Here is a 23292-nt window from a genome sequence, read left to right on the forward strand (position 1 = left end):
GGGTCGCTTTTGACATAAATGGGTTGGTTTTCAAATGGAGAAAACGTGTCCATGCAAACGTAAAGTTAAAAGCTGAACATTCTTCGGAAGTACTGCTCTTTATTCTGTAATATATCATTTTACAGTTTTGGTGTTAAATCCCCTCTTCTATGAATTTATGGTGCTGGTAGATACCTTCTGTAAGGGCGTGCTCACTCAATCTGGTATCCGTATGTAGTTCTGCCCACCAGCACTCTTTCCCCCACATTAAAATAAAAACCCCCAAAGTTACTGATCTCCAAAATTCACAGCGTGCGCACCACAGCAGAAATCCACGCTAGAACGCGTTATAGAGGTCACCAGGCAACGCCTCCGGATACATCGGAAGGGGCGGGGTCAGAAATCTCTGGTTGACCAAGTCGGCGACCCTTCCTAATTCTCGCGAGACTTCAAGCAACTCAGCTTCTGCGCACTACAAGCTACTGGGAGCAGAGGCGCCAAGGGAGGGGGAGGGGAAAAGGGGAGACGGTGCAAACGGTGTGGCCGCCATCTTGTTTGTGCCCCCGCTTCGCGCGCGCTCCGTTCTCCGTGACGCACGCTTCCCCCTCCCCTCCGCCCTGCCCGGGCATCTGCATTGCCCAACACCGCAGGAGCGCGGGGGCGGCTGCTGTTCTTCCCTGGACCCCAGAATAGAGGCATGTGAGTGTGCGGGAGCGTCGGTGGGAGGTAGGGTGTGAGCGGTGGCGGGGGGAGGGGCAGCGCTTCCCGCCTTCAGAGACCTCACTTCCCTCGCGCGACCGCCGCTGTAGTTCGGTCCGGCCTGCCCGCCGCCATGTTGTGTTCTCGCCGGGCCCGCCGCAGTCACCGCCGCCGCCTCCGAGCTCGTGGGGTCCGTGCGCCTCTGCGGCCCGGCCCGCGGGCTTTCTCCCATTGGCGGAAGGCTGTGGCGGGGGGGCTCGCTCGGATTGGTCGGTGGCGGGGAGGCCGCGGACCTGGCACCTTATTGGTCGCGCTGGCTCCGGACTAGGAATCAGGCTGCGGGATGCGCGCGTCCTGGGTTTAGGCTGCAAGGATGATGACCACCTACAGCGCAGGCGTGAGGTGGAGTTTGGGAGCGAGCCTAGAGGCCTCAAGGGGGAAGGGAAGGTGATGGTCCGGCAGGTACTTTCGGGGTACCCTTGGGACGCCCTAGAGTGGAGGTACTCCTAAATTCCGACGTGCCCTACGTGTAACATGCAAAGCCCAGGATGGGGGCGTACAAGTCCCTAGGGTGTCAGGCTTGGGAAAACCGAAACCCAAGTTACAGGCTGAGGGGATCGTCGAGATTCAGGGATGCTAGACTTGGAGTCTGACACAGTTTGGGAGTGACCCTGAAGTCCAAGGATGCCAGATCTGAGGGCATGGTATAAGGAGGAAGAAGCATCAGGATCCTATTGGAAGGATAGGATCAGACAGGGATTTTGCTACAGAGTGCCAGTGGAGCCTTGGAGTCTAAAGTTACCAGAACTGGGATGTGATGTGAGGAGGAGGCAAACAGACCAGGCTGACATTGGGGTCCTGTGGGATAGGTGTGCTCTGTCTTTAGTAACTGAAACCAAGCCATACAGTGAGTAGTATCAAATCTGTAGGAGTGAGGAAGTTCACTAGGAAGCATTTGAAGAAACATTTTCGGAGTTGGGAAGTATATTAAGAGAGCAATTATAGGGCCAGCAGCTAGTTGTACGATGTTGTTTGTGGAATTTTTCTGCTTTAGGAAGGATAGGCGTAGGGACTGAGTTTCCAAAACTACGCTTTCTAGCAGATATTAGGTATCTGGCGAATAATTATTTGTTGAATGAACACTGTTAGATTCCCCTTTGGAAGAAGGGAGTTTAGCAGAGATCCTGAATCTTGGCACAATTTATTCCCTTTTATATGTGCCTAAAAATATCGCACCACGCACGTATTCACCTTTTTTTTTTTAAAGCAGTCCCAAACTAAAATAAACCAGCGCATAGCTTTTTGCATCTTAAGTAACAGGACTAGTCAACATTTTCTGGTTCATATTTCAAAAGCTTTTGTTCTAATCCAGAGTTGTTAGAGTCATGTAAAGGGGTACATTCCTTTTCCCCTGAATCGTAATGACTGGGATTGCTTTACATTTGTTTACCCCAAGGCAGAAGGAACATGGAAATAGATTTATGTTAAACCTCTGTGTGTTTCATAGTTTGTTTTTCATTGTCAATATTAGAGGGTTCTTTCTAGCTTCAGATGCAGATAACACTTCTGTTTTCATACCCATTTCAAAAAACTGTAGTTTTCAAATTTGATCAGTTTTATGTGAGTGCAACTAAATTTTCGAGAGAGAAGGGGAAAGTACTAGAGAAAGGGAATTGACATTTTGGGGCACATTGAATATAACATTTCTATTTTTTTATTAGGCAGGCATTTGTCATCGCCATATTGCAGATGAGGAATTGAGGATCAGAAAGGTTAAGTAACTTGTCCAGTGTCACTCAGTAAGTGGTTGAGCTGGAATTCAAACCCAAGTTGCTTGATGTCAAAACCTGGTGGTTTTATCTGCTGTGTCATGTTATCAAAATAAACTTGACTAGTCAAATTCTCAGGTAGTTTTATATTTCAAAGTGGATCATTTTTGATTTCTGGATGTAAAAATATATTGAGTGGGCGGATATAATAAAAATTCGTATTGTTGCAAGCATTCAGGCCACAGAATTGTACCCATATAGAATATGAGTTCTTCAACTAGGTGTTTCTGTTGTGAAAGGGAAGATTTACAACGTAAATTGCTAGATTCTTCCTGAATCCAGGTAGATGACTAGGAAAAAAATGTACAAAAATTTTAAGAATCTGGATTCTTTCAAATAGGCTTCATAGTATTGCTGACATAGTCTTTCTGTATATGGAAGTAATTTGTGCTAAGCAGTGGAGAACTACAAAGTGCATAGTGTGAAGAGCTCACTGGGTAGCTTTTCAGACGTCACCAGTTCCTTAGGATGTTTGTCTCCAGGCACCAGGACTTGTTCAAAGGCCTTATATTTTCTTCAAACTGTGGGATACTAATTCTAAGATATATTTATTCTCAATGATATATAAAATTAAAACTGCATGCAACAAAGTGTTTGCAATTCCAGTGTTGCATAAACCAAAAAACCAAACCCAGTGCCGTTCAGTCGATTCTGACTCATGGCGACGCTATAGGACAGAGTAGAACTGCCTCATAGAGTTTCCAGGGAGCGCCTGGTGGGTTCAAACTGCTGACCCTTTGGTTAGCAGCTGTGGCGCTTAACCACTACGCCACCAGGGTTTCTAGTGTTGCATGGAGACCTTTAAATAATTCAGTTTTCAAGGGGAGACCAGTGAACTAGAAGTCTTGCTTTGTGTCTTGATGTGATTGGGTGAAGCCCCTTCCCCCAGCTTTGTTTGCAATAATTCTGCAGTGTGGAAGATAGAGGCAATACTACAAGTGGAGGTGAGGCTTTCCATGCATTTGTTCCACATGGAAAGTACTGCACCTCGTACGTTGGCTATCTCAGCCTCAATTTGCCGTCACTAAGTTAATCAAATATGAAGAATATTATGGTATCCATACTTAGTTTCTTTTTTAGTAAGTCTAGACAAGATTCCAAAAACAAATTTATATATATTTTGTTGTTAGTTGCTGGCAGGTTTATTCTGACTCATGCAGACCCCATGTGTTACAGAGCGGAGCTGCTCCGTAGGATTTTCTTGGCTGTAATCTTAATGGAAGCAGATCTCCAGGCCTTTTCCTCCACAGTACTGCTGGATGGGTTTGAACTATATGTGAAGATGTACATATACATATATATGTATGTGTGTGTGTATATATATATAATGCAGCAAACTTTTTTTTATTGTACTTTAGATGAACAAACTAGCTTCTCATTAAACAGTTAGTACACTTATTATTTTATGACATTGGTTAACAACCCCACTGCATGTCAGCACTCTCCCTTTTCGACCTTGGGTTCCCCGTTACCAGCTTTCCTGTCCTCTCCTGCCTTGTAATCCTTGCCCCTGAGCTGGTGTGCCCCTTTAGTCGTGTTTTGTTTAATGGATCTGTCTAATCTTTGGCTGAAGGGTAAACTTCGGGAGCGACTTCATTATTGAACTAAAAGGGTGTGTGGGTGCCATGCTCTTAGCGTTTCTGCCAGGCCAGTAACTCTGGTCTTTTTTTGTGAGTTAGAATTTTGATGCAAAAAAAATTTTTTTTTTTTGAACTTTAGATGAAGGTTTACAGAACAAACTAGTTTCTGTGAGTTAGAATTTTGGTCTACATTTTTCTCCAACTCTGTCCAGGACCCTCTATTGTGATCCCTGTCAGAGCAGTCAGCCGTGGTAGCCAGGCACCATCTAGTTGTACTGGCCTCAGACTGTGGAGGCTGTGGTAGTTGTGGTCCATTAGTCCTTTGGACTTATCTTTAGTTTTCTTCTTTTTCCCTTACAGCAAACATTTCTTGAGCACCTGCTCTTCAACATCAGTGACCACGTTCGTTCCACATTAGCCACTTACACCGATGGCCACTTGCTAGATCTTGTTATACAGAATTGACCGCCTCAGAAATCTTGAACTCCCAGGAGGTCTGAGTAGGTCTGAGTTTATATTAAAAACTTGTGAACTTCAGCATTGTCTTCTAAGCAAAAATCATGCTAATGTTTTATACTTGATAGACTGTCCATGTAATTTTATTTAATCCTTGTAACAAATAGTTCTGTTATTTCATTTATGCTTACACATTTTTCATTTGGTCAAAGTGAATTCATTATACTAGAGAAGATAGAAGTTTTCTTATCCCCATTTTATCTACAGAGAAGTAGAGGCAAAGCAAAATGATGTCCTTTTGAGGCAATTTGGACATTCAACTTACCTCTTTTAGTTTAGAGGTACTCAGCCACTAAGGATGTAGAAATCGAACTTGCGAATAGTATCATGGTTACTATTTTGAGTGCTTTATTGTGCCAGCTGGGTAGAAATGCATTATATGTATTATTCTCACAATGGTATGAGGTACATAACCATTACTACACACATTTTACATGTGAGGAGACCAAGGCACAGGGAGGTTAAGTAATTTGCTCAAGGCCATATAACCAGTAAGTGACAGAGCCAGGATTCAAACACAGTTCTGTAATTCCTAATTCTACACAATTTGTGGAGTCCTTACTCTTAAACATTATGTTCTCTTGAACCTGTAGACTATTATGGGAAAAGAAAAATCCTTAGATTTTTTCAGGCCTGTTCTTTGTATTGAGGCTCTGAAGAGTGAGATATGACCGTGACAAGGTCATTTAACTATTCAAGGGCAGAGCCAAGCCTAGCCCAGATCACTGGATTTCCAGACCAGTGCTCGTTCTGCCAGACAGCATTGCCTCTCCTGTGGAAGCATTGACATGGAGAAAAGACGACTCGAAGGCGCTATCTATGTTTTGACAAGTTTGCCTGATACACAGGAGGGAGAATGTCACAGAACATTATTGGGGCCACAAATGACCTTCTTGAGGTTCATTCCAGCCATAGGCATACAATCTAGGTAGAACATTCCTTAGTCAGCAAGCTCTTTTCCTTTCTGTTTCTTGTGCTTAAAGCAAACTGGTTGTGAGTTATCTGATGTCTTACAGTCTCTCTTTTTATTTTGTTTGTTCAGTTTTTCATGCATGTACTGTGACAAGCTAGGAAGGCTACAAGGTCATTTCATTTTTTTCTTGCAGAGACTCAAAGCAGGTAACATAATTTAGGTAGATTAATATGCAGGAAGAAATGAATTTAAAATACTTTGGTCAAAAAGTGCCTTTGGGGGAGGGGGTAGTATAGTCGATTTTGGAGTCAGACCTAGGAAAGAATTCTCTCTGCAATGCATTTACCCTCTGTGTGAGCTGGGGAGCAGGTCCTTAACCTTGCTGAGCCTTGGTTTCTTACTCTGTAAAGTAGTGGTAATAATACCTGCCTTACAGAGTAATTATTAGAGTTGAATACAATAGCATATATTAGGTGCCTGTGTCACTAAGTAGGCCTCATTAAGTGAGAAAACACATCACTTTCCTTTTAGAACAGCAGAAAATCTGTCCTGACAGTCACTTAGATGAGGGGGCCTTTTGTAATTATCTGCTCTGTTATGCACAGTAAGATTTTCACAGGGGGAGCAATCACTTGACATGAAAGAAATAACCTAATTTAGTCGTGCTGTTGTGTAAACCACAACCTAAACGGAGCCAGTTTTCAGTGGACTGTCTTGAGGTCACTATTAGTTTTGAATGTACAAAGTAGTAGGATCATTTGTTTCAGGGAATGGTTGTCTCCTGATCTCTCTACTACTAATCTCCGGATGCTGAGTGCTAATGAGTTATGAGATTAAAACTTTTTCATATTTGTCAAATAGCAATGATTATTAAAATCTAGAACAACTAGTTTTGTGCTTATGTCCAAAAGGAGAGATTTGCATTATAGGTTTAAAAAATTTTTCTGATTATAATTTGAAGTAGGACTGTCAGTATGGTCTGTGTGATTTGTAGCCACCTGGGTAGCATTTTCCTTGAGTAATCAGGAAAACAATATTGTGGAATGGTTCAGAAAAAAATCTCTCTGCCTGCAGAAATTTTTGCCAGGTTGCAAAATTTGCAGTCCCCTTCCCACGCTTCTGTATGTTTTAGCCGTGACTTACCTGATAGCAACAAGGTGATACCTGTACTCATTTTTGATGAGGGGGTTGTATTTCACTTCTTTAAGTTCTTACTTGTCTGCAGACAGGTTATTTCTAAATCCAGTATACTTTCTTTTATGCTGAGAGAGTTTTCTGATGGATAAACTCCAGGGACAGTTTAGAGAGATAGAGTCCAGTCTTTACATTTGATTATTTCCGGTAGAATAGGTTTAATTTAAAGTTTCAAATGCATGTCCAAGGCACATAAGGTGTCCTATTTAAATGAATATCCTCCGTTTAAAATCAGCACTATGTCCTTATAAATCAGATTCAAGAATTGTTCTATTCTTAAATACGTTAATGGGTATGCTCTATAAATAGTGATCTTGAGCAGTGCTTCAACAAGAGGAATGGGATGACTCATAGGAAATGATATTGAAGCATGGAATATTTTGTGTCATGTCGTTGGCTTCCATCTATTAGAGTTACCGAAGATTTTCTCAATCCCTAGTTACTGTTGTCCCTGTCCTCAGGAGCTGCCAAATTATCCAGTGATCTATATGAAGTGAGATTCTTTGCCCAGTGTCAAGAAAACATATCCTGTCACCTCCCATTTTAAAATAGAAAGAAGAAGGGGCTAAAGTATGTAATACACTATTTGCACAGTTGAACATTTTTGTTATTTTAACTGTCTTTAAAAATTATTATTGTATCCTGAAGATAAAAACCCAACCAAACCCAGTGCCGTCGAGTCGATTCCGACTCATAGCGACCCTAGAGGACAGAGTAGAACTGCCCCATAGAGTTTCCAAGGAGTGCCTGGCGGATTCGAACTGCCAACCCTTTGGTTAGCAGCCGTAGCACTTAACCACTGCGCCACAAGGGTTTCCCCCTGAACATACGTAGCATAGAATTTGCCTATTATCAGATTAAAAAGTTGGAGTCTTTTTTTTTTTTTAATTAATTTTTATTAAGCTTCAAGTGAACATTTACCATTCCAATCAGTCTGTCACATGTAGGTTTACATACATCTTACTCCTTTCTCCCACTTGCTCTCCCCCTATTGAGTCAGCCCTTTCAGTCTCTCATTTCGTGACAATTTTGCCATCTTCCCTCTCTATCTTCCCATCCCCCCTCCAGTCAAGAGTTGCCAACACTCTCTCCAGTGTCCACCTAATTTAATTGGCTCACTCTTCATCAGCATCTCTTTCCCCGCCCCTGACCAGTCCTTTTCATGCCTGATGAGTTGTCTTCGGGGATGGTTCCTGTCCTGTGCCATCAGAAGTTCTGGGGAGCATTGTCTCTGGGATTCCTCTAGTCGCATTCATATCATTAGGTATGGTCCTTTTATGAGAATTTGGGGTCTGTATCCCATTGGCCTCCTGCTCCCTCAGGAGTTGTCAGTTTTTTTTTTTTTTTATCCCATTGGCCTCCTGCTCCCTCAGGAGTTGTCAGTTGTGCTCCCTAGCAGGGCAGACATCGATTGTGGCCGGGCACCAACTAGTTCTTCTGGTCTCAGGATAATGTAGGTCTCTGGTTCATGTGGCCCTTTCTGTCTCTTGGGTTCTTAGTTGTTGTGTGGCCTTGGTGTTCTTCCTTTGCCTTTACTCCAGGTGGTTTGAGACCAATTGATGTATCTTAGATGGCCGCTTGTTGGCATTTAGGACCCCAGGCGCCACAATTCAAGTGGGATGCAGAATGTTTTCATAATAGAATTATTTTGCCCATTGACTTAGAAGTCTCCTCAAACCATGTTCCCCAGACCCCAGCCCCTGCTCCACTGACCTTTGAAGCTTTCATTTTATCCTGGAAACCTCTTTGCTTTTAGTCCAGTCCAATTAGGCTGACCTTCCTTGTATTGTGTGTTGTCTTTCCCTTCACCCAAAGCAGTTCTTATCTACTGATTGATCAATAAAAAACCCTCTCCCTCCCCCCTTTGTACCACAAAAGTGTGTGTTCTTCTCCGTTTTTTCTATTTCTCAAGATCTTATAATAGAGGTCTTATACAATATTTGTCCTTTTGCCTCTGACTCATTTCGCTCAGCATAATGCCTTCCAGATTCCTCCATGTTATGAAATGTTTCAGAGATTCGTCACTGTTGTTTATCGATGCATAGTATTCCATTGTGTGAATATACCACAATTTATTTACCTATTCATCCGTTGACGGACACCTTCGTTGCTTCCAGCTTTTTGCTATTGTAAACAGAGCTGCAATAAACATGGGTGTGCATATATCTGTTTGTGTGAAGGCTCTTGTATCTCTAGGGTATATTCCGAGGAGTGGGATTTCTGGGTTGTATGGTAGTTCTATTTCTAACTGTTTCAGATAACGCCGGATGGATTTCCAAAGTGGTTGTACCATTTTACAATCCCACCAGCAGTGTATGAGAGTTCCAATCTCTCCGCAGCCTCTCCAACATTTATTATTTTGTGTTTTTTGGATTAATGCCAGTCTAGTTGGTGTGAGATGGAATCTCATCGTAGTTTTGATTTGCATTTCTCTAATGGCTAATGATCGGGAGCATTTTCTCATGTATCTGTTGGCTGCCTGAATATCTTCTTTAGTGAAATGTGTGTTCATATCCTTTGCCCACTTCTTGATTGGGTTGTTTGTCTTTTTGTGGTTGAGTTTTGACAGAATCATGTAGATTTTAGAGATCAGGCGCTGGTCTGAGATGTCATAGCTGAATATTCTTTCCCAGTCTGTAGGTGGTCTTTTTACTCTTTTGGTGAAGTCTTTAGATGAGCATAGGTGTTTGATTTTTAGGAGCTCCCAGTTATCTGGTTTCTCTTCATCATTTTTGGTAATGTTTTGTATTCTGTTTATGCCCTGTATTAGGGCTCCTAGGGTTGTCCCTATTTTTTCTTCCATGATTTTTATCGTTTTAGTCTTTATGTTTAGGTCTTTGATCCACTTGGAGTTAGTTTTTGTGCATGGTGTGAGGTATGGGTCCTGTTTCATTCTTTTGCAAATGGATATCCAGTTATGCCAGCACCATTTGTTAAAAAGACTATCTTTTCCCCAATTGACTGACACTGGTCCTTTGTCAAATATCAGCTGCTCATACATGGATGGATTTATGTCTGGGTTCTCAATTCTGTTCCATTGGTCTATGTGCCTGTTGTTGTACCAGTACCAGGCTGTTTTGACTACTGTAGCTGTATAATAGGTTCTGAAATCAGGTAGAGTGAGGCCTCCCACTTTCTTCTTCTTTTTCAGTAATGCTTTGCTTATCCGGGGGTTCTTTCCCTTCCATATGAAATTAGTGATTTGTTTCTCTATCCCCTTAAAATATGACATTGGTATTTGGATTGGAAATGTGTTATATGTATAGATAGCTTTTGGTAGAATAGACATTTTTACTATGTTAAGTCTTCCTGGCCATGAGCAGGGTATGTTCTTCCACTTAAGTATGTCCTTTTGAATTTCTTGTAGCAGTTTTATAGTTTTCTTTGTATAGGTCTTTTACATCCTTGGTAAGATTTATTCCTAAGTATTTTATCTTCTTGGGGGCTACTGTGAATGGTATTGATTTGGTTATTTCCTCTTCGGTGTTCTTTTTGTTGATGTAGAGGAATCCAAGTGATTTTTGTATGTTTATTTTATAACCTGAGACTCTTCCAAACTCTTCTATTAGTTTCAGTAGTTTTCTGGAGGATTCCTTAGGGTTTTCCACGTATACGATCATGTCATCTGCAAATAGTGATAGCTTTACTTCCTCCTTGCCAATCTGGATACCCCTTATTTCTTTGTCTAGCCTAATTGCCCTGGCTAGGACTTCAAGTATGGTGTTAAATAAGAGTGGTGATAAAGGGCATCCTCGTCTGGTTCCCGTTCTCAGGGGAAATGCTTTCAGGTTCTCTCCATTTAGAGTGATATTGGCTGTTGGCTTTGCATAGATGCCCTTTATTATGTTGAGGAATTTTCCTTCAATTCCTATTTTGGTGAGAGTTTTTATCATAAATGGGTGTTGAACTTTGTCAAATGCCTTTTCTGCATCTATTGATAAGATCATGTGGTTTTTATCTTTTGTTTTATTTATGTGATGGATTACATTAATGGTTTTTCTGATATTAAACCAGCCTTGCATGCCTGGTATAAATCCCACTTGATCAGGGTGAATTATTTTTTTGATGTGTTGTTGGATTCTATTGGCTAGAATTTTGTTGAGGATTTTTGCATCTATGTTCATGAGGGATACAGGTCTAAATTTTTCTTTTTTTGTAATGTCTTTACCTGGTTTTGGTATTAGGGAGATGGTAGCTTCATAGAATGAGTTGGGTAGTATTCCGTCTTTTTCTATGCTTTGAAATACCTTCAGTAGTAGTGGTGTTAAGTCTTCTCTGAAGGTTTGCTAGAACTCTGTAGTGAAGCCGTCTGGGCCAGGACTTTTTTTTTGTTGGAAGTTTTTTGATTACCGTTTCAATCTCTTTTTTTGTTATGGGTCTATTTAGTTGTTGTACTTCTGAATGTGTTAGTTTAAGTAGGTAGTATTTTTCCAAGAATTTATCCATTTCTTCTAGGTTTGCAAATTTGTTAGAGTACAATTTTACGTAGTAATCTGAAATGATTCTTTTAATTTCATTTGGCTCTGTTGTGATGTGGTTCTTCTCGTTTCTTATTCGGGTTATTTGTTTCCTTTCCTGTATTTCTTTAGTCAGTCTGGCCAATGGTTTATCAATTTTGTTAATTTTTTCAAAAAACCAGCTTTTGGCTTTGTTAATTCTTTCAGTTGTTTTTCTGTTCTCTAATTCATTTAGTTCAGCTCTAATTTTTATTATTTGTTTTCTTCTGGTGCCTGATGGGTTCTTTTGTTGCTCACTTTCTATTTGTTCAAGTTGTCGGGACAGTTCTCTGATTTTGGCTCTTTCTTCTTTTTGTATGTGTGCATTTATCGATATAAATTGACCTCTGAGCACTGCTTTTGCTGTGTCCCAGAGGTTTTGATAGGAAGTATTTTCATTCTCGTTGCTTTCTAAGAATTTCCTTATTCCCTCCTTGATGTCTTCTATAACCCAGTCTTTTTTCAGGAGGGTATTGTTCATTTTCCAAGAATTTGATTTCTTTTCCCTAGTTTTTCTGTTATTGATTTCTAGCTTCATTGCCTTGTGGTCTGAGAAGATGCTTTGTAATATTTCGATGTTTTGGATTCTACCAAGATTTGTTTTGTGACCTAATACATGGTCTATTCTAGAGAATGTTCCATGTGCACTAGAAAAAAAAAGTATATGTTGCAGCAGTTGGGTGGAGAGTTCTGTATAAGTCTATGAGGTCAAGTTGGTTGATTGTTGTAAGTAGGTCTTCCGTGTCTCTATTGAGCTTCTTACTGGATGTCCTGTCCTTCTCCGAAAGTGGTGTGTCAAAGTCTCCTACTATAAATGTGGAGGTGTCTATCTCGCTTTTCAATTCTGTTAAAATTTTATTTATGTATCTTGCAGCCCTGTCATTGGGTGCGTAAATATTTAATATGGTTATATCTTCCTGATCAATTGTCCCTTTTATCATTATATAGTGTCCTTCCTTATCCTTTGTGGCGGATTTAAGTCTAAAGTGTATTTTGTCAGAAATTAATATTGCTACTCCTTTTTTGCTTATTATTTGCTTGATATATTTTTTTCCATCCTTTGAGTTTTAGTTTGTTTGTGTCTCTAAGTCTAAGGTGTGTCTCTTGTAGGCAGCATATAGATGGATCGTGTTTCTTTATCCAGTCCGTGACTCTCTGTCTCTTTATTGGTGCATTTAGTCCATTTACATTCAGCGTAATTATAGATAAATAAGTTTTTAGTGCTGTCATTTTGATGCCTTTTCATGTGTGTTGTTGGCCATTTCGTTTTTCCACATACTTTTTTGTGCTGAGACGTTTTCCTTAGTAGATTGTGAGATCCTCATTTTCATAATGTTTAACTTTATGTTTGTTGAGTCGTTGCGTTTTTCTTGAGTTATGGAATTGATATTCCTTTTTGTGGTTACCTTATCATTTACCCCTATTTTTCTAAGTAAAAACCTAACTTGTATCGTTCTATATCGCCTTGTATCACTCTCCATCTGGCAGTTCAATGCCTCCTATATTTAGTCCCTCTTTTTGATTATTGTGATCGTTTATCTATTGATTTCCATGATTTCCTGTTATGTGTTTTATTTTGTTTATTTATTTGTTTTTTAGAATTAATCTTACTTTGTTTGTTTTTGTGCTTTCTCTATTTGAGTTGCGTTGATATCAGGACGTTCTGTTTTGTGACCTTGTATTGTGCTGGTACCTGATATTATTGGTCATCAGGCCAAACAATCTCCTTAAGCATTTCTTGCAGTCTTGGTTTAGTTTTTGCAAATTCTCTAAACTTATGTTTATCTGTAAATATCTTAATTTCTCCTTCATATTTCAGAGAGCGTTTTGCTGGATATATGATCCTTGGTTGGCAGTTTTTCTCCTTCAGTGCTCTGTATACGTCGTCCCATTCCCTTCTTGCTTGCATGGTTTCTGCTGAGTAGTCTGAACTTATTCTTACTGATTCTCCCTTGAAGGAAACCTTTCTTTTCTCCCTGTGGAGTCTTTTTAAGAAGCAAAACATGCATGGTTGTCAATAATTTGGGAGGCAGAGGATTGCTGTTTATGGTAGTACTTAATATAATTTTTGGGAGTACTAAATTACAAAGAATAATGACATAATGTGTGTAAAACTAACTATTTTGGAAGGCTGTCAGAATAGAGTTGTATATTGTCTTCTTTCAGTTCTGCTAAAATTTGTAAGTTGGCTTAGAACAGTGTTTCTCAAGCTATTCCATTGAACTTTGTTGTTGTTAGTGCCTGCTGAGTCGGTCCCTGACTCATGGGGATCTCATGCACAACAGAACGAAATGTTGCCTGGTCCTGCGCTATGCCCATGATCAGTCGTGGATTGGACAGTCGTGCTCCGTAGGGTTTTCACTGGCTGATTTTTGGAAGTAGATTGCAAAGCCTTTCTTCCTAGTCCATCTTAGTCTGGAAGGTTCGCTGAAACTTGTTCAGCATGGTAGCAACATGCAAGCCTCCACTGACGGATGGATAGTGGCTGCACGTGAGATGTACTGGCCAGGAGTGGAAGATGAGAATTTTACCACTGAACCATCACTGCCCCATATCACTGAACACTAGTTCTGTGCAATGCTAATAATTGTTATCTGGGGATGAAAAAAGGATTCTTGACAAAATAACAGCCAAAGTGAAATGGATTTTTTACTGCAGAATTTATGCTCATATGCCTTGTGACCCTTTTACTCATGTGCCCTATGACCCTTCGAGAGGAAGAGTACATTATGTAGTATTTCTCCAACTTATTTGGCCACGGGACCCTGTTTATGAGAACACCTAATGAACATTTTATGTTATGACTGGTATGTAGTGAGGCCCAGTTGAGCAGCTCTGGTGTAGACAGTCTCTGAATTAAAAATGTATTGTGTGATGGCTTGGCCAATTGTGGGAAAGAATTTTTCTTGGAACATGTATGTCTCCAAAGTAATGTAGACTCTTAGGGGTGGATGTGATTTCAAAGATCATCCAGGTTGGGAGAACATAACTTATTTTTTAAAAACATTTCAGAATTTATAATCTACCTTACTATTATTATCCACTTTATCAATTTATTTTACTCATTCATTTATTCATTGAGCACCAGTGGCTTGATGCCTGCTGCATTGCTCAAAACATTTCTAGAACCTCTCTGGGAATTATTCTCAGAACTTCTGTTAGATGTCACACTTTTGAGAATGTGTCAACACTTTTTTTTTCTTTTAACCTTGAAGATGGAGTTGCTCTGTTTGCTAATAGTTGTTCAGGACCAAGTCAGGTGAAAGATGTGGGTCAGAAGTTGCAATCCAGCAGCTCTCAATTTTCTTTGATCTACTATTTTTTTTTTTTTTAGTTTGAACCAAAAGTTAAAATGGAAAAAATTGACATTAATAATATTTAGTTTTTGTTTATTTTAAAGAATCTGAATCTCTTACTGCAGTGGGCCAGCATTTCTGAATGGCCATTATTGGTTGGAGCCAAGTAGTGGCTGCCCCTTTAGATGCGACATTCAGTCTCCACCTTCTTCATTCCCTGCCAACCAAAACCAAACCAAACCCGTTGCCATCCAGTCGATTCCAACTCACCATGACCCTATAGGGCAGAGTAGAACTGCCCCATGGAGTTTCCAAGGAGCGCCTGGTGGGTTTGAACTACTGACCTTTTGGTTAGCAGCCATAGCTCTTAACCACTATGCCACCACCATTCCCTGTTATTTCCTAAACATTATGGCTGAAGTTGGGTTTGATTTATACGTGTATCTGTGCTGAGCAATGGGGATATCGAGATAAATAAGACACCATTGCTGCCTTCAAGAAACCTTTGTCTAGTAGAAGAGAATTGTTAAACCTAGTTGTGTGGTAAGTGCTCTGTTGTTGTTGTTAGGTGCCGTCAAGTTGGTTCTGGCTCATAGAGACCCTGTGTGCAACAGAATGAAACACTGCCTGGTCCTGCGCCATCCTCATGATCGTTGTTACGCTTGAACCCCTTGTTGTAGCCACTGTTCAGTCCATCTTGTTGAAGGTCTTCCTCTTTTTCTCTGACCCTCTACTTTACCAAGCATGATGTCCTTCTTTAAGGGCTAGTTCCTCCTGATGATGTGTCTAATGTATGTGAGATGCAGCCTTGTCATCCTTGCTTCTAAGGAGGGTTCTGGCCGTGCTTCTTCCAAGACAGATTTGTTCGTTCTTTTGGCAGTCCATGGTATATTCAGTATTCTTCGCCAGCACCGCTCAAATACCACATGCCAGGTATTATGCCAAATACTTTCACTTATCTCATTTACCCTTCAACACTCCTGTGAGTTGGTGTTATTTTTTTTTTCCTTTTTACCCATGAAGAAATAAGCTCAGAGATGGCTAAGTAACTTGGCCCAGGTCATACAGCTAGTAAGTAGGTGGCTATGATTCAGGGTTGGTCTTTTGACCAAGAGGATCACTTTCCATCCTGCCACCTTTAAGAGTATTGAAGCCTAAACCACCCAGCCAGAGTCATGGTTTTGTCTTAGACTGATCTGGATGTTTTTTAGGGCGAGATGATGCGGTTGTTTGGTGTAGGGGGCTGCTGAGATCTAGGACCAGAGAAGGTGACTATAAGGTGGAATCCCAGAGATCCCACAAGGCTTTTAATCCACACTGACAGGTTAGAAAAGAGAAGGCTATACTAAGTGAGTAAGTCAGGCTGCCAAATGGAAATTCAAGGATAATTTGAGTTCTCTTCCCACTGTGACTTGATTTCTACTAAGGTGACTATTGATAAGAAATACGAGTTGAAGTATTTTTTTACAAGCCGCCAAGAACAAATAAAAACTCTGCTGAAGTCCTTCACAAAGTATCAAGGGACATGATTGGCTTAATCTAGTATATCAAAAGCAGAGTCAAAGAGCAGACTTTTGGAACACTAACCAGACTTTGGCTGGTGTTGGTGGTGAAAGGCCTGGATTTCTGGCATAAAAACTGGGAAAGGTTTTTAGTAACGTTTGGTAAGTAGTCCTCCTATACTGCTCGTTAGGGCTAAGGCATTGCTGTCTCAGGGCTGCAGGGTATGCTGGAGATACGAGACACTTTCCCTCAGAGTAGCTTCAGGGCCCTAAGCAGGTCTCCTCCCTCTCTCAGCTCCTGTGTTAATCCAGGAAGTTGAATCGGATGCCTCTTAGCACTTCTATTAGGTGCTTATCAAGGCACAGTACACACAAGTTAGCTTATTTAACCCTTACAGTGGCTCTGTGATATAAATGGGGGTATCTGTATTTTACAGATGAGGAAACTGAGGCTTAGGATTAGTCCAGTTAATAAGTACATGGGCCAGAATTTGAAACTAACTCGGCCTGACCCCCAAGCACTTAGTTGCTTTCCCATACTGCTACCAATTAATAGTTAGTGATGTTGTAAACGTGTTCTCCCTATCCTTCTGCTCCCCTCCCCCTAAATGAGCTTCTTTGCACCCTTGCAGCTAACCTGACCTTCAGTGTTTTGGGGGTAAGAGAGGCTATAGGCCTTTTGTCTTCTGTTCCCAGGCTAATAGCTTTCAGAATCTGTGCTTTAAACTTTGAAGAAAAAAACCACAATACTTGTAACTTTATGTAAGTTCAGGCCCCCCCCTCCACATACACACACACATACACTGTTAGCATAAAAGAACAGTCGCTGTTGAATCATTTCCGACTCAGGGCAACCTTGGGTGTGTCGGAGTAGAACTGTGCTCCGTGGGGTTTTCATTGACTGATTTTTCAGAAGTAAATTGCCAGGCCTTTCTTTTGAGGTGCCTCTAGTGCTAACCTTTGGGTTAGCAGACAAGTGCATTAACTGCACCACCCAGGAACTTCCCTGTTAGCACAGCCGAACTCTTATTTATGTGTTAATCCCTTAATAGTTCATTGTATATTGTTGTTAATAAATTTAGTTGTTACCTGTCTCAAATACTTGTAAATTATAAATGTGATGTTACTGGTTAAATATTCCTAATAATTTAGTAATAAACTTTGTGTCAGTTTATATAGGGTGCTATTTTGGTCAGTTACTTAGCTAGGCCTCTAATCAGTATATCAAATTCAATATTAGTCAAATTTCTAATTATTAAATTAATGAAAATGTGTAATGGTTTATGCTATCTCTTACATATATGTCACACCCAAGGATTTCCTTGGATGCCCCCTGAGGTGTTCCATGTCTTGGCTCGCAGTGTGGTGCAGTGGAAGGAGGCACCACCCTAGGTGCGTCCTGAGTTTGCATCCTAGATTATAGCTAGTGGCCACTCGTTTAACTTCCCTGAACCTCACTCTTTCTCACATGTCAAAGGGGTTGTAGTGAGGCTTAGAGAACTGATGTCTGTAATGGATCTAGCACAGAATCTGGCACTTAGTTGGTACAGGTAGTCCCTGATTTACGATGTATTTGAATTAAGAATGAACTGCATTTCTGACCATCTGATTTATTTTATTTTTTTACGTCTTATCATTAGTAATATATACTATATACAGTATTGCAGTGCCTCATTTGCTAATGTTATCATTCTTATGCCACCCCCAAAGACAAAGGTTAGATTTATAAAGATACTGATAATAAAAGGTAATAGTAATGAAAACCTAAAAAAAAATTGAGGTATTCGACTTATGTCAGAACTGACTTACAGTGGAGTCGTTGGAATGGAACCCCGTCGGAAGTCAGGGACTACCCGTACTCAGAAATTTCTTCATTTCGGTGTAGGAAATGAATGGAATATACATAGAGACATTAATATGGCACAGTGATTAGAAAGACCACCTAGTTCCTGTTTTAGGACCCTGCCAAATATCTGTGGTTGCTCATGGTGACCTCTCACGTAAGGTCAACCAAGGTATTTCTAGAAGAGATCTCACCTACCTGGCAAAAGAGCTGCGTTGTTTAGTCTTAGTTTTGATGGGAGGAAGCATCATTAAAGGCCTCCGGTATTGGTGGGATGTTTCCATTTGAATATTTCGTAAAAAAAAAAAAGTTAATAGATTTTTCACCATTTTATTAGGAGCCTCCTCTTAAAACCTAAGCCCCCCAAGCCTGTGCTGTCGAGTCCATTCCGACTTATAGCGACTGTATAGGACAGAGTAGAACTGCCCCCCATAGAGTTTCCAAGGAGCGCCTGGTGGATTTGAACTGCTGACCAGCAGTTTGAACCCACCAGGCGCTCCTTGGAAACTCTATGGGGCAGTTCTACTCTGTCCTGTAGGGTTGCTATGAGTCCGAACCGACTCGACGGCAACGGTGTTTTTTTTTTTTTTAATGCCTTCAATAACCACATTGACTCGAGTAAGAATACTTACAACATCTCTCCTGAGATCAGTCCTGCTCATCCTTAAAAATGTGGTAGAAAGAGTTATCCTCTGTGACATCAAAACTCGGTAATATTAACAGGTACTCAGCACCATTTTGTGACTGTCTTAAATAGTTAATCCATCAAACTAGGATGTGCTTTAAACAGTGTATTTGCTCACATTCTGTCTTTTTTGCCATCCCCCCTCCTCCCCATCATTGTATTTCCCTCACTGGGTTCCTGGTAGACTTTCTGAGAATACTTCTGTCCCTGTCACTGACGTCATCTGTTAGTTCCTAACTTTATATGGAGTTTTGCTGTTTACTTTGTGTTTCAAAATAAAGTGCTTTGCCCTTGTATTAACCTATGCCTTTAAAACTACCATGAATCTAATGACAGCTGCCTTTTTAGAAGTCCTGCAAACTGTCATTTGGCCATCATATCACTCTTTGTTAAAGAAGTTGTATTTTCTCTGGAGCCATTAGAGTAACCCTGCCCAGTTTTCTTTTTCTTCTAATGCTCAACAGAAAACTGAGCATAGTTAAGTTACAACTTTCCGACCTTGTGCACATTGCTTCTCTGGCTGACTGCCGTAGGATACTGTAGCAATATCTTACAGACATCTTTGATGGCCAATCAGAAACAGATAAATTACCTTAAATTTTTTTTTTAATGGAACTCTGACAGCCAATAAGAAATCCCATGGGTGGGAACTATAACAAGCCTTTCATGTGATTTTAAGAAAGGTTCTAAATTTGCAGTATCTTTTATTCTGAAAGCGCATGAGCCCCTAGTGCATCTGCTATTTGCATTTTCTGGACATTTCCAACCCCTAAGTTCCCGTAGTTTTGAAGTGTGGATCTGACCCCTGCTCTGCTTCTCAAGGTAACTTTAAAACAGGAAGTGTACAAAGGAGGTAACTGATGACGTGAACAGCCAATCATGGCTTTGTGTTCTTAGCCGATAAAGCAGCCCAGCCAATGGGACCACTCTGGAGGCAAGGTTTGGTGTCAAATAGCATGCTAGATTGAATGCCTTTGACTGTTAAAGTGGAAGGAGGCTGCAGGGCTTCATTGGAGCCTCGGAGTTTTTCACTGAGGCAGGGGTCAGCTGAAAGACAAAGAAAAATGGCGAATAGTTTGTTGGGGGGGTGGGGGGACAGCTGTTCGGGTTTTCACTGGAGTGGACATTCCAGACTCAGGTTTCTGCATCTCCTGCTGCCTTTTGTTTCCTCCGTCCTTTTGGGGGGGAGGGATAGGAGTGACTTAAATTCTCCCTGTCCGAGGAGATATAAATAACTACATGTAAAATTAATGCAGTTCCCGGTAAGTTTAATTCTTTGTTTTGTGTTGAAATGATAGAAACTGTTTAGCTTCAGAGAGTGTAGACAAGTTGCACTGTGTCAGAAAATGGCCACTTTACATTCCATGCATACCTTTTGGTGCACCTAGAAGACCTTGCTGTTTAGATTTTGCATGCCCTTCAACTAGAATTTCGTTTCCTAGTTGAGTATTGACAATATCAGATACATGTTGAAAGGCTGATCATTTTTCAGGGGCACACAGAAGCAAAGCACTTTCTCTTTTCATTGGGTAAACTTAACTGTTTTCCAGATAATTTTCCTTTGTTCAAATGCACTGAAGCTTTCCTACAGAATAAGCTGAGATGTTTTAAGAGTTTTTCTATTTCCATGCACTTTGTTGACATCTGTGTTTTCAGAGATGGAAGCAACATCGTTGCTGTTCTGAATTTGTATAAAAATATGATTTGGAGTGATGCAGGTTCTAATGGTGAAGGCCCACATGCCAATGTGAAATTCTCCCATAACTTTCTTGATTTACTGGTCTGTCTGCAGATTCTAATAAGTACTAATTAATTTGGTGACAACCTTTCTGGTTTAAAATACACATATAAGTTTAGAATACTGATCAGAAACATACTTCTTCGTTGTATTGGCAGTGAATGGAGCAAATCTTTTTCCACACATTTTGTCATATGTTGATTTGGTTCTTTAGAATGTTGTGAGCAAAATGCTTTTCATTTTCTGTGTGACATATATAAAATCCTAATTTTTCTGCAGCTCATGACTAGGAAAGTTAAGACTAGAGGCACCCTATCTTTTGCCCTTGATAATCTTTTTTTTTTCCTCTATGGGAAGCTAATGTAGGTTGCTAATCACTAGCCAGTTAGTTCTTTCGAATAGCGAATAGCGAAGTCTTCCATCCCATGTACTGAGCTTTGAAATACACTTGATAAATAAAAACAATCCTTTGTTTTCTTTTTATTTGCAAATACGGAATGAAGGTCATCGGAACATTTCTGCAGCAGGCTGTGTGTGGAACAGTGAGCCAACAGCAGTCTGTCTCCGGGTAGGGAAAAGAAGCAGGCCCTAGCCCTATTAGAGGAGAAGTTTGGAAGGTATTGATTTGCTTTCCCCTCGCTTCCCCTCCATAAAGGATTTACCTGAGAGAATTGATAGAGGTTTAGGTTTTGAGCTTTTTGAGTTGGAGTGGTGGAGCAGTTAAAGTTGCAGGCCTCTGTCATTGCTTGCAAAAGTGACCTTGAAAATCTGTTGAGTTGTTGAAACATTAAGAGACAAAGTTTGTTTATACACATTTGGATAGAAAAGCTCTATCTAAGATGAAGAGACACTACTTCTGATGTTCAGGTTGAGTGATTGGTAGGAATATGTTATAGATTCAAGTTAGGGTTTTCAAGCAATAAGACAATAGGGTTGCATTCATTCTCTCTCCCACTCTTCTCTGTTCCCTGCCCCCAGCGAAAATATTCTAAATCCTTCTGGTATGATAGTTGAGTGGACTGCTTAACAGACTCAAAATTCCTTTCATGCTACCTTTTCTTCTTTGTAATCTAGAGGGTTCTTGGTGAAGAATAGTATTTCAGGAGTTCAAAGTAGTTACGTTTGTGCAATTTCTTCTGGGGGATTGGAGTGTTGATGGTAAAAAAAAATAGTCATTCTGGGAAGTTAAGTCCTAAGAGACAGGAGTATGTGTTCAGTATTACATTTTAACAGGTAATTATTTTAGCTTAAGTTTAGTTTTTACAAGGCATTGATTGACATGTTATCAGTTGCTCCAGATTTTGTGTATGGTTTTAAAAACAATTGTAGCTACTGAATGATCACATTGGCAGCGGGAGAAGGCCTGGGGGCGGGGGGCAAAAGTGAAGGTGGTGCACAATATGAGGCCTAGAGAAAACTCTTTATAAATTTAAGAACTTCGTGGATTTAGCTTCTTGGGGAGACACTTAGCCACTGACTCTAGCTTGGGTTTCTTAGCCTTTTTTAGGGTCACGGACTCTTTGAGACTCTGATCCACTGCCTAGAAAAATGCACAGAGGCATGCATGCCTGTGCAAAACCTCTGGTGGCCAAGATGTTGAATGGCTTTTATATGATCTTGTCTTTTCACACTTCAGCCAGATAAATGCTTCTTAGATAAATGGAGAAAACTTTTCTTCCAGGAAGAGCAAAAACCTAGAGCTAACTATAACTTAGATGGGGGCGGGGAAGGTGTGGCAGGCATAGACAGCAGTCTGAGATTTTGGCGTTTATTTACATTGATTATAATATTTGAGGCAGAATGGCGCCATAGCAAAAGTAGGCAATTTCAAGTCCGGAGACTTGTGTTAAAGTCTCATTCAGCTACTGAGAGCTTGGGCAAGTCAGCCATTTAGTGTCAGCTTCCTCACGTGTAAAAATGGGACCTAAAAATAGCACCTTCCTATTTCCTGGTGAGTCTCAAATGAGATCATGTCCGTCAAAGTGCTTTGCAAATTGTGAAATGCTACATAAATATTAGTTGTTACTAATTCAAACTATTTGGGGGTTAAATTCGTATGAAGATAGGTGTGACATCAAAGAAAAAATACTTCAGTTTATTTATAAAGGAGTTTGTTTAAACCTGAGACATCTTTTTAAACTGGCTCTACATGCTGTCACCTGTGTATTCCTGTTAATACTGATGTGACCTTATCTATTTAATGTATACAGTGAGCCCATCAATCCCCCCGCCCCGACACCCCCAATTTCTGTGAAAGAATTTTAACCCCTCTGTCAAAAATTAAGAGCCTTTTAGAATAAGCTGAAATGGCAGTGCTGATTTTGTAAAACGCTTATTAGATTTAGGAACCTCAGAATGAGAACTGGAAACTTGTTCTGATTGGTTACTTAGATTTGCACGATGATGCAGGTAAGTTGTAATGGTTGCAGGTGTTTACCAAGCAGAGGTTACATTTATAGTTTGTGTACCAAATATCTGTAAGTGTAAACCTGAGCTATTTTTTTGTTTGCTTTATGGTCATATGATCTCGTTTCAGTCAGTTTTCAAGCTGACTGCAAGTTTAGTTATAACTTGCAACGTGCTATCAAGCAAGTAAATGTTGATATGCCTTTTTTTTCTTTTTTAACGATTGGTCCTTTGTCAAAATCTAAATGCCAGCATAAATTCTAAACAGTCAATATCTGCTTTGAGATACCATTCCAAGATAAATGGTGGAAACCCATGGGAGTTTCTTTTTCACCCATGTTACATGCATAGTGCCGCCTATTTTTAGGACTTCATTTGCTTTTTTGTGATCTATTTGATTTCCTGTCGTATTAAGTCACTTCCTCTGAGGCATGGTCAGCCAGCATGCTTGCCTTTCTGTGCATTGAAAGAATCAGTTCAGACAGAATGAGATTTGGCACAATTGGCATTGGCCTCTCCAAATAAAATTCCTGTTCCAGGGATGTGTGTGTGTTTGAAAACAGTCATCAACTGTAGGCTTTGTGTTCCTAAAGCAAAGTGAGGTCTCTTTTTAAAG

The 23292-nt window shown here is 40.4% G+C and overlaps 1 protein-coding gene across 10 annotated transcripts in view; it reads left to right on the forward strand.

The window, feature by feature from the left end:
* Window positions 1-594: 594 nt before the first annotated feature.
* Window positions 595-23292, forward strand: part of NFYC (nuclear transcription factor Y subunit gamma) — a 76613-nt gene continuing 53915 nt past the window's right edge. For 3 of the 10 annotated variants that reach the window (XM_049878930.1, XM_049878939.1, XM_049878938.1), the window contains exon 1: window positions 596-678. The gene's annotated coding sequence lies outside the window, so the exon portion shown is untranslated. The other 7 variants (XM_049878936.1, XM_049878933.1, XM_049878931.1 and 4 more) reach the window with 7 other exon arrangements.

Source organism: Elephas maximus, chromosome 3 (genome assembly GCF_024166365.1).
Source record: "Elephas maximus indicus isolate mEleMax1 chromosome 3, mEleMax1 primary haplotype, whole genome shotgun sequence".
NCBI lineage: Eukaryota > Metazoa > Chordata > Mammalia > Proboscidea > Elephantidae > Elephas > Elephas maximus.